This window comes from Suricata suricatta, chromosome 8, assembly GCF_006229205.1.
Source record: "Suricata suricatta isolate VVHF042 chromosome 8, meerkat_22Aug2017_6uvM2_HiC, whole genome shotgun sequence".
In the NCBI taxonomy this organism is placed as follows: Eukaryota; Metazoa; Chordata; class Mammalia; order Carnivora; family Herpestidae; genus Suricata; species Suricata suricatta.
The window spans coordinates 107,063,087-107,074,897 of record NC_043707.1 but is presented as its reverse complement, the minus strand read 5'-3'; positions in this window follow the sequence as shown (position 1 = coordinate 107,074,897).

Genomic DNA, 11,811 nt, shown 5'->3' with positions numbered 1-11,811 from the left:
CTGTAACCCAGGAATGAATCCCAGTTGATCAGGATGGATAATTTTTTTATATGCTGTTGAATTCGATTTGTCAGTATCTTGTTGAGTATTTTTGCATCTGTATTCATTAAGGATAATGGTCTGTAGTTCTTTTTTGCTGGGTCTCTGTCTAGTTTGGGTAGCAAGGTGATGCTGGCTTCATAGAATGAGTTTGGAAGTTTTCCTTCCATTTCTATTTTTTGGAATAGTTTGAGAAGAATGGGTATGAGCTCTGCTTTAAATGTCTGGTAGAATTCCCCTGGGGAGCCATCTGGCCCTGGGCTCTTATTCATTGAGAGATTTTTCATAACAGATTCAGTTTCTTCACTGGTTATCAGTCTGTTCATGCTTTCTATCTCTTCCTGTTTGAATTTTGGCAGTGCATATGCATTTATGAATTTGTCCATTTCTTCTAGGTTGTCCAGTTTGTTGGCATATAGTTTTTCATAGAAATCTCTAATGATTGCTTATATTTCTAGGGGATTGGTTGTAATAGATCCATTTTCATTCATGATTTTGTCTATCTGGGTGCTCTCTCTTTTCTTTCTAAGGAGTCTGGCTAGAGGTTTATCAATTTTGTTTACTTTTTCAAAGAACCCACTCTTGGTTTCATTGATCTGCTCAACTGTTTTTTTGGATTCTATATTGTTTATTTCTGCCCTGATGTTTATTATTTATTTTCTTCTGCTGGGTTTGGGGTGCTCTTGCTGCTCCCCTTCTAGTTCCTTTAGGTGCTCTGTTAGATTTTGAATTTGTGCTTTTTCTCGTTTGTTGAAATAGGCCTGGATTGCAATATACTTTCCTCTTAGGACTGCCTTTGCTGCATCCCATAGATTTTGGATTGTTGTATTTTCGTTTTCATTGGTTTCCATATATTTTTTAATTTCTTCTCTAATTGCCTGATTAGACCAATCATTCTTTAGTAGGGTGGTTTTAAGCCTCCACATTTTTTGGAGGTTTTCCAGACTTTTCCTGTGGTTAATTTCAAGTTTCATAGCATTGTGATCTGAAAGTGTGCATAGTATGATCTCAATTTATTTATATTTATGGAGGGCTTTTTATGCCCCAGTATGTGATCTATCTGTTCCAATGTGTCATTCAGGTCCACTGTTTCTGTAGTGATTTTCTGTCTGGTTGACTTCTCCATTGCTGTCAGTGGAGTATTAAAGTCCCCTGCAATTAGCACATTCTTATCAATAAGATTGTTTCTGTCTGTGATTACTTGTTTTATGCATTTGGGCACTCCTGAATTTGGTGCATAGATGTTTATAATTGTTAGCTCTTCCTGATGGAGAGACCCTGTAATTATTATATAATCGCCTTCTTCATCTTTTGTTACTGCCTTTACTTGAAAGTCCAGTTTGTCTGATAGAAGTATGGCAACTCCAGCTTTCTTTTGACTTCCAGTCACATGATAGATATTTCTCCATCCCTTTACTTTCAACCTGAAGGTATCTTCAGGTCTAAAATGAGTTCTTGTAGACAGCAAATAGATGGATTTTGTTTTTTTATCCATTCTGCTACCCTGTGTCATTTGGTTGGAGCATTCAGTCCATTTACATTCAGTGTTATTATTGAAAAATGTGGGTTTGGATTCACTGTGTTCTCCATAGCATTCATGTTTGTAGTGGTGTCTCTGGCACCTTGTATTCTTTGCAACATTTCCTTCATAGAGTCCCTCTTAAGATTTCTTGTAGGGCAGGTTTGGTGGTCATGAATTCTCTCAATTTTTGTTTATTTGGGAACACCTTTATCTCTCTTTCTCTTTTGAATGACAGGCTTGCTGGATAAAGGATTCTTGGCTGCATGTTTTTTCTGTTCATCACATTGAAGATTTCCTGCCATTCCTTCCTGGCCTGCCAAGTTTCAGTAGATAGGTCTGTAACCACTCTGATAGGTTTCCCTTTGTATGTTAGGGCCCTTTTCTCCCTAGCTGCTTTCAGAATTCTCTCTTTATCTTTATATTTTGCCAGTTTTACTATGATATATCATGCCAAAGGTCGAGTCAAATTACATCTTAAGGGGGTTCTTTGTGTCTCTTGAATTTGAAGGTCTATTTCTTTTCCCAGACTTAGGAAATTCTCAGTTATAATTTGGTTTAGTATCCCTTCAGCACCTTTCTCTCCTTCTTATTCTTTAGGAATTCCTATGATATGGATGTTGTTCCATTTGTTTGTATCACTCAGATCTCGAATTCTCCTTTCCTGCTCCTGGATCAATTTCTCTCTCTCTCTCTCTCTCTCTCTCTCTCTCTCTCTCTCTCTCTCTCTCTCGCTTACTCTTTTGCTATAACTGTGTCTTCTAATTTACCTATTCTTCTCTCTGCCTCTTCAATCCTTGAGGTGGCCACCTCCATTTTATTGTTCACCTCATTTATAGCCTTTTTTTTCAACTTGTCACACCTATTTTCAAAGTCCCTAGTCATTGTCTCAGTAGCTTCTCTGATGCTTTTTTCCAGCCCAGCAATTAATTTTATAACAAGTTTTTTTTTAATTCTTGTTCAGTTATGTTGTTTAGATCTGTTTTCAGCAGTTGTGGCTGTGACTTCTTCCTATAGATTCCTCAGGGGAGAGTTCTTTCGTTTTGTCATTTTGGCTAGTTTTCTGTCTCTTGTCAGTTTTAAAAAGCTTGTTGTATACTGTGCACCTGTTAGTATTGCTCTGTTAAAGAAGGCTTATTGACTGTCCAGGGCCTGTCATTTCAGGAAATGTTCTTGTAATGATGTCTCTCAGTTTCTCTTGTTGTGCCTTTGATTATTTTATTTCCCTACTTACCAATATTTGGGACTCGCCATCATGCATACTTTGGCTTATTTCTTGGGGTAGCCCTGAAGAGGAAAACAGACAGACAAACACACAGGGAACAGAAGCACGCTAATGCACAGACAAATCAAACAAACAAATTAAAAAGGGGAAAGGGAGAAAAGGGAGAGGAAAGACAAGAAAAGAAGAGAAGAAAAAATAAAGGGGGACAGAGACAACAAAGGACAAGGGACAGTCTAAAATGTATAACCAGTAGACGGGAGAGATAAGGATGAGATAAGGGAGAATATATCTGGATGGCAAGAGGAAAAAAAAAAAGAGAGAAACGAAAAAGGAAAATAAGGAGTAAAAATTTTTTAAAAACTTTAAGTAAAAAAGGTAATAATACTTAAAAAATAAGTACAAAAAAAAAGCAGCAGCTACCCCCAGCGGATAGGCATGATTTGGTGTGCGTATGGCGGGGGGTTGCTCTCGGAGGCCCACCTTATTGGTTGCAGGGGATGAATGGCAGCGCCTCAAGCTCCACTGGTACTGTGTTGCAGGCCACTCTTATGAGTCTGATCTCCTTGTGCTGCAGCTGAGCCAAGCTGTATTTTCCAGGCCCACCTCGTTTCAAAATCCTACTCCATGCAGTTTTATGCTACCACAGATGAGATGTACTTGCTTTTGCATCTGGCTTCTTAGCCAGGATCTCATAGGGGAAGGGATCAGTTTCTCTTGGCGCTGGCAGGAATTTGCACTGCCGCTGCTGGAGACGAGGTGCGCTGCAGGGGGTGAAGTGCACGACCCCACAGTCACGACTGCCAACTCTCAGGCAGGCTTGCGTAGGGGGAGGGAGCAGTTTCCCCTGGCCACCGGCCAGGATTCGCTGTGCTGCTGCCTGAGGCGTGGGGTGCTGCCAGAAATAAGGTGCGCACTCCCGCAGTCACAGCCAAAGCATGCGCCTCCACCTCTGCTGCTGCCAACTCCTTGCCAGGATCGCATAGGGGTGCGGGCTACTTTTTCCCTGTTGGTACCCAGGATTCGGAATTCATGCAGCCAATGCCGGAGGTGGGATGCGCTGTGAAAATGAGGTGCGCACTCCCACTCCCACAGCCGAGGCCGAAGTGTGCACCCTGCGGCCACCACCATGGTGGCCACCAACTCGCTGCCAGAATCACCCAGGGGTGGGGGCTGTTTTTTCCCTTGTGCCACCCAGATTCAGGATTCACCCAGCGGTTATATATGGAGTGAGTTTTTCTCTCCGAGCAGGGTTAAACATTCCTTATCTCTTCTCTAGAGACAGTACTATCAGCGTGTTCAGTTTCACTTTCTCTTCCCTTTGTCTCTTAGGGCCTCTGCATGCTTTCCATGTGTTGGGCTGGGGCTCCCACCTTCTCTGCCCCTTTCGGGCTGGCCTGTTTTCCAATCTCCCCAGTTCACACTCACTCACTCAGGCATCTTTGAGGTTGTCTTCTTTCTGGAGTCTGTATTTTCTCCTTCCACTCTTGCAGATGAGAGTAATGTCCTTCTCAGTTTGACTGATAGGGCGGATGAAGTTTACAGAGCTCCCCTCCTCTCCGCCATCTTGGCTCCTCCCTCAACAAACTATTTTTTAAAGAACTAACAACTATTTGGTGCCTTGGTAGTACAGTAGGTAGTGCTTCAGTCTCATAAAGAACTAATAACTATTAAAATCACTGGCAGTCATTCTTAGTGATTAACAGGTGCTTAAGTCCAAATAGAAATGGAGAAATAGTGCATGAGAAAAGTAGCCTTAGAAACATAATTGAGTTATATAAATCATGGGACATTTCTAGGAATGATCGTGTATTTACTGTATGCTTATTCTTCTTGGTCTGAAGTGAAAGATCTGAAGAAGGAGAAATAGACAAGTAATACATTCATCAACGAATATATCAAAAACTTTTAGAATAAAAAGTGCATCTAGAATCCGTGAATTGAATAAGGCCACACCTTCTTTGTTACGTTCTATGATTTCCACATTAGAGAATGTATCTTTTGGGGTCCCCTAAGCCATGTTATTCAGCATCCTAAAACTATTTATAACTAAATTATTAATTAGTTATCCTTTTTAAGTTCAAACCATAACTCTGTCAATGTTACCCATGCAGTTGTCCTTTCAACATGTTACTGATATGGTGAGAAGAGTGCTGACATGATGACATTATGGAAAATGTCTAGCCACTTAATTACTTTGTAGTTATAGCAAATGCAGTTGCCTTCAGGCCACAAGTTCTATGAGAATAAACTTTTTTTTTGAGAGTAAACATTTTACAATATAGGTTCAGACCTAGAAAAAAAATCACTATCTTTTTCCTCCCAGGAACAAAACCTAAGAGCAGATAAGAGTCTAGAAAATTACTCACCAGTGTACAAGAAGAGGCTCAGAGTCTTTCCTTTGCTGCCAGAGTGGTGCTGATTTCAGCATAAAGGCCTCCTTCAGTTAAGAGGCTCTGTCACTCATCAGTGATGTTCACTTTGGTTAATTAGAAATACTAAAATAACATGGGAATAATTTTGCTAGCCTAAAAGAGCATGAATAAATTATACAAAAGCCATGAGTAAACAGAACATTCACATTAGCTTTTCATAATGGTTCCCATCTCAACTTCATCGACTTAAAACGTCTCCAAAGTTCAATGGGATGCAGTCAGAATAAGTCTCAACTGGGCTCAACCACACTCTAGATATATAACTAGTTCTTGTGCAACAGAGGGCAGACTGCAGGGGTTAGGAATCAGATTCCTGGAAATGTATATTGGTCATACAATGATATGTACTTAAATAGAATAACAGATAAATTTCTGACCAAGGATGCAGTGTAACATTAGGATAAATATTTTACTATATTGACTCATTTCAGAGGCTTCACTGGAAATAGTAGTGGGGAACAAAATGTAGTAACTACCCTTCTCTTGGGTCTCAGAAAGATACACAGTAGTGGTTCTTGCCAGAACGAATTATATCACATAGGCAAGAAGAAAACTCCCCTTACATGCTATTTTTCTCCTCTCCTAAGGAGGACAACCACAATCCCAGTCAGGGGTGCCCCTAGGAAGTTCAAGGTATGGAAAAAAAGTTTGTATAGGACCCCTATCTATATAAACAATTTACTTCAACCAAAACGAGCATGTCACCACCATTCTGATAACCCAATTTCATGTAATCCCAGAAAAGAATACCTTGATGACTAGGGAGTATCTAATCTCTAGGCTACCTTCTAAAACTGGGTCTCAGCCATGGGACCGAAGAACAGCCCCATCTATGAATCTCACAGTTACTCAGAATATCTGATCAACTCCATGCACGGCATAGAAATAATTAGAAAACAATTTAATTATCAATAGCATCAAAAAACATCGTAGGACACCTGGATGACTCAATTGGTTGAGGATCCAACTCTTGATTTCAACTCAAGTTATGATGTCATGGTCATGGGACTGAGCCTTACTTAGGGTTCTCTCTCCCCCTCTTTCTGCCCCTCCACTGCTTATTCTGTCTCCCTCTCTCAAAAAATAAATAAAATTTTAAAAAACATCAAATATTTAGGTATGAACTTAATAAAGTATGTGAAAAACATGTATATTGAAAACTACACAACCAAGAAAAATTAAAGACCTAAATAAATGGAGAGAGATATCATGTTTGTAGATCAGCAGATTCAAGATTCTTAAGATGCCAATTCTCCCCAAATTGGTCTGTAGATTCAATCAATTCACACGAGGATGTTTTTTATTTGTTTGTTTATTTGAAACTGACAAGCAGTTGCATAAATGTACATGGAAATGCAAAGGATCTGGAAGGAACCAAATCCTGAAAAAAGAAACAAGCTGGAGGATTTATACTACCTGACTCCAATACCTACTATAAAACTACAGTATTAAGACAGCGTCGGGTGCCTGGGTGGCTCAGTCGGTTAAGCCTCTGACTTCGGCTCAGGTCAGATCTCACATTCGTGGGTTCGAGCCCCGCATCAGGCTCTGTGCTGACAGCTAGCTCAGAGCCTAGAGCCTGCTTCCGGTTCTGTGTCTCCTTCTCTCTCTTTCCCTCCCCCTCTCATGCTCTGTCTCTCTCTGTATCAAAAATAAATAAAACATTAAAAAAATTTTTTAAAGACAGCGTCAAGCTGGCATATAGGATATGGATATATATGGATAGATGTATAGACTAATGGAACTGAATAGCAATCCCATAAATAGACTCACATGTATATTGTGAGTCAAAGGCACCAAAGCAATCCATTAGGAAAAGGAAATGCCTTCAATAAATAGTGCTCAAACAGATGATTATCCATATAAAGAAAATGAACCTCAACCCCTACCTCATACCATACACATAAATTAATTCATGAGAGACCTAAAAGTAAAACCTAAAACTAAAACTTTTAGGGAAAAATGAGAAATGAGAGTAGGCAAATTTTTTAAAACATGACACAGAAAGCAATAATCAGAAAAGAAAACAAGTGATAAATTAGACTTCATCAAAATATAAAACTTCTATTCATCAAAAATATCATTAAGAAGATGATGGGCAAGCCACATAATGGAAGAATATATTCATAAAACATATACCTGACAAAGGATTTATATTCAAGACATATAAAGGATTCCTAACATTAATAATAAATAGGCAAAACTTTTGAAATAGATTATTCAGAAAGGAAGATACATGAAAGGCCAATATGCACATGAAAAAGTATTCAACACCATTACTCACCAAGAAAATGCAAGTATAGGGGCACTTGGGTGGCTCAGTCAGTTAAGCCTCCAACTTCATCTCAGGCCATGATTTTGCAGTTTGTGAGTTTGAGCCCCACCTTGGGCTCTGGGCTAACAGCTCAGAGCCTTGAATCTGCTTTGGATTCTGTGTCTCCTTCTCTCTCTGCCCCTCTCCCACTCACGCTCGCTCTCTCTCTCTCTCTCTCTCTCTCTCTAATAAACAAAATTTTTAAAAATTTTAAAGAAAGAAAATGCAAATGTAAACCACTATGAAATACCACTAACACCCACTATGATGCCTAAAAACTTTTAAAACTAGTATCACCAAATATTGAAAAAGATGTGAAACAAACAGAACTCTGAGACATTGTTGGTGGGAATTTAAAATGGAATTCTTTGGGAAAAGGTTAGGCAACTTTTTTACAAAGTCAAACATAAACCTATTCTTTAAGTAGAAGTTTTATTCCTGAGCGTTTAGCCAAAAGAACTAAAAATACATATTCACAAAAAGATGTGTACAAGAATGTTCATAGCAGCTTTATTTATAATAGCACAAAACAGTAAACAACCCAAACATCCTTCAGCAACTGAATGGATAAAGTGTTTCATATTTCTATAATTAAATAATTACTCAGAAAAATAACAAAAAACAAATTTCTAATACATATCCCAACATAGATACATTTCATGAACATAATGCTAAGCAAAAGAAGCTATACACAAAAGAATATATAGTATATACTTTCATTTAAAGAATTCTAGAATAGGCAAAACTAATCTAAGATGAAAATAATCAGAACAGTGGTTCTCTCTCAGAGACAGAGGGAGGGACTGATGGAAAAAAGACAGGATGGAGTTTCTGGAATTGAAACATTCTATATCATTATAGAGGTGTGGGTCATATAGGTGTATCCATTTGTCAAAATTATATAATTAACTTTTTTGCACTTCTATATATGTAAATTTTACCTTAAAAATAACCACAAAAACAATAGTAACAGAGAGGTGAGCGAGTGAAAGCATAGATGGAATAGAAATGACAGAATATTAAAATTATTAAAACTAGATGATAGATACATTGAGTTCATTATATTATTCTGTTTGTTTTGTATATTCTTGAAAATTTTTATAATAAAAAGTTTTAAAAATTAGCTGGATCCACCACATTTCCTGTAAGACTCCTGTGGTCAAAGAGCTCATTTTCCCACAACCTAAGACTATTTTAAACCTCCTCCTCCACCCTCCTCCAACCTTCCAGCTTCCCTGTCTCCTAGTCACAAACAACTCCTCCCACCACTAAACCTGCAAGTCTACTAGTATCCACATGCACACTTTTCTCCTCCCTCCTGTTCCAAAGAAAGAGGTGGCTTTCTTCTCTCCAATGTCAGTCCCTCTGCCTGAGCCTTAGAGCCCTGTCCCCACCCCCATCCCACTTTCTCAGAAATCTTGTGCCATTGATTATCATTTTCTTCTCTATCATCTCTGCTGGCTCCTTTCCCATCAACTTTTAACCACCCTCAAGTCTTTTCTATCCTAAAAGAAAAAACATGAAACCTTGATTCCACATTTTCACTAACTACTGCCTGTTACCCTTCTTCAGAACCAAATTTCTTGAAAAGTTGACACTAATTGTGTCCACTTCTTCCATTTCCCTCACTCTTTGGTCACTCCAGTCTGGCTTCCACCTCCACCACTTCATTTGAAATGTCTCTTACTAAGTTCACCAACAACTTCCATGTCACTAAGACAAAAGAATATAGTCTTCGGTCTTCATCTTGCTTGGATACTAGGTAATATTTGATATCTCCTCCTTATCAAAAATCCTCTCAAAGTTTCTGTGACTCCATATTCCCTGGTCTAAGTCTCATTTGTTAACCTCTTGTCCCCTTCCAGAACCTTATATGCCTGAGTGTCCTAGGTCAGTGTCTTACAATCTCTCAAAACATCATACCTCACTTGGGAGATCATTTATCTCCCATCTGTATGCTAAGAACTCCCAAATGGATTTCTCCAGCCTACATTTCCGTTCACACTCCAGAACAATATGTCCAACTCTCTATAGTGCTCTTGGATATCCTAGGGGCATCTCTAGCTCTGCATGTCCAAAGTTGACCTCTCACACCCGTTTCCCACAGGACTGCCTGCATCGGCATCTGGCACCACTTTCCATATAGTAGCTCAAGCCAGAGATCTAGGCCTCCTTGACTGTTACATTTCACACACCACCCACATCCAATAAGTCACCAAATTTTGGAGATTATACTTCTTAAATATCTTTCAAATCTTCATTGTCTTTGGTTCATCCTAGTCCAAGCCACTATTTTCTCTTCTTGGACTCCTGTTACAGCACACCTATCGATCTTCCTGTCTTCAGTCTCACAGGCCTCCAGCCTTTTTAACATACAACAGCTGGAGTGGTCTTCCTAAGTGGTCTTCCTAAATTTACATTTGATCATTTTTGCCACCCCTCCCCAGTCTGCTTAAAAACATGCAGTGACTTTCAACTGCCCTAATGGCAAAGCAAAAAATACTTATTATGGCCTAACAAGTCCTGTGTGCTCTGACTTTGCTTCCCTCGACAGCCTGGTTTTAGGCCTCTCTCTCTCCTTCAGTCTCTTTCTTCCAGCCATACCGAGACAAGTGTGGCAGTTGAATCCTCTGGGAAGGAATGCTGAGAAGGAGTCAGGAAGGCAAAAGATTTATTGGGAGTAAGACCTATGAAAGGAAAAGAGAGCAAGGAGGATTGGGCAAGAGGAGCCAGGAAGATCGCAATACAGGCCTGTCAAAGTCTTTGCCAGAGAGCACTGGAGGAATGACTGCACGTTACAGGACTTCCACATCAGGCAGAAATGGCCAGGTTCTTAAGCCACAATCTTAGTCACTGACTGCAGCCATGGGAGAAGAACATAACCTCCTCACAAAAGCTGAGGTGGAACCTAAGGAGTTAAAGGCTGGCAGCTGTCAGTGGACCTTAACCCCTAAACAGTCTTTTTTTTTTTTTTAAGGGGGAGCAGCCATTTTAGTGCCTACCACAGGCAACATATCACGAAAGCCCCTTCTGAAGCCTCCGGTATTGGGGAACACTCCTAAGGAAGTAACACTTGGGGAGGTTAAAATTGGCCAGGGAAGAGTGAGAGTATACCAGACCAGGGAACAACAGTATGTGGGAAGGCTCTAAGTGGCAAGGATGTTGGATTCTTGAAGAAACTGAAAAAGGACCCATGTGATGGAGCATAGTGTGTTGAGCACAATATTGGCTTCCAGCATACACTCCAGAAATGATTCTTTTGGGGTGCCTGGGTGGCTGTTGGTTAAGCATCTGACTCTTGATTTCGGCTCAGGTCATGATCTCACGGTTCATGAGCTTAGGCCTGCATTGAGCTCTGCACTCCTGGTATGGAGCCTGCTTCGGATTTTCTCTCTCTCTCTCTCTCTCTCTCTCTCTCTCTCTCTCTCTCTCTCTCTCTCTCGGTCTCTCTGTCTTTCTGTCTCTTTCTGCCCCTCCCTCCCACACCCACTCTCTCTCAAAATAAGTAAATAAACTTTAAAAAACAAAAGAAATAAATCATTTCCAAACTGAATGTTTATCAGATGTTTTTGAGGCCCTCTAATTAAAATTGCAGATGCCTGGGCTCCACACGAAAATTCTGATGCTGGAGGTCTCGTGCAGAGCCCATTACCTGTGTTTTAAAAAGCACTTTCCCCTGGGGATTCCAGAGTAGGTGGTGCATAATACACATCTTGAGGATTGTGATCAACAGTAGCTGTGTTACTATTATCTCTTTACTTGTTCGTCTCCCATAGACTGAGTTTCTCTCAGGGAGTTTATAGCACTGAATGTAAAATATGTATTTGATAAATATTTGAGGAATGAGTTAATGACAAATAAAAACTGAAGTCAGGACCCTGTAATAAGAATAGGATACCTAAAAACGCCTTGTAAACTATAGATAAAAGGTTTTTTTTTTAGTTTATTTATTTTTGAGACAGAAAGAGACAGAGCACAAGAAGGGGAGGGGCAGAGAGAGGGGGAGACACAGAATCTGAAACAGGCTCCAGGCTCTGAGCTAGCTGTCAGCACAGAACCTGATGTGGGGCTCAAACCCACAAACCGCGAGTTCATGACCTGAGCCGAAGTCGGACGCTTAACCAACTGAGCCACCCAGGCACCCCATTATAAATAAAATTTTCTATACTGTAAACAATGACTTTCAATTTTTTTAACCATGTCACACACTAAGAAATACATTTTACATTGTGACCTACCACGTGCACACACACACTATACACTCTACAAACAAATATAAAAC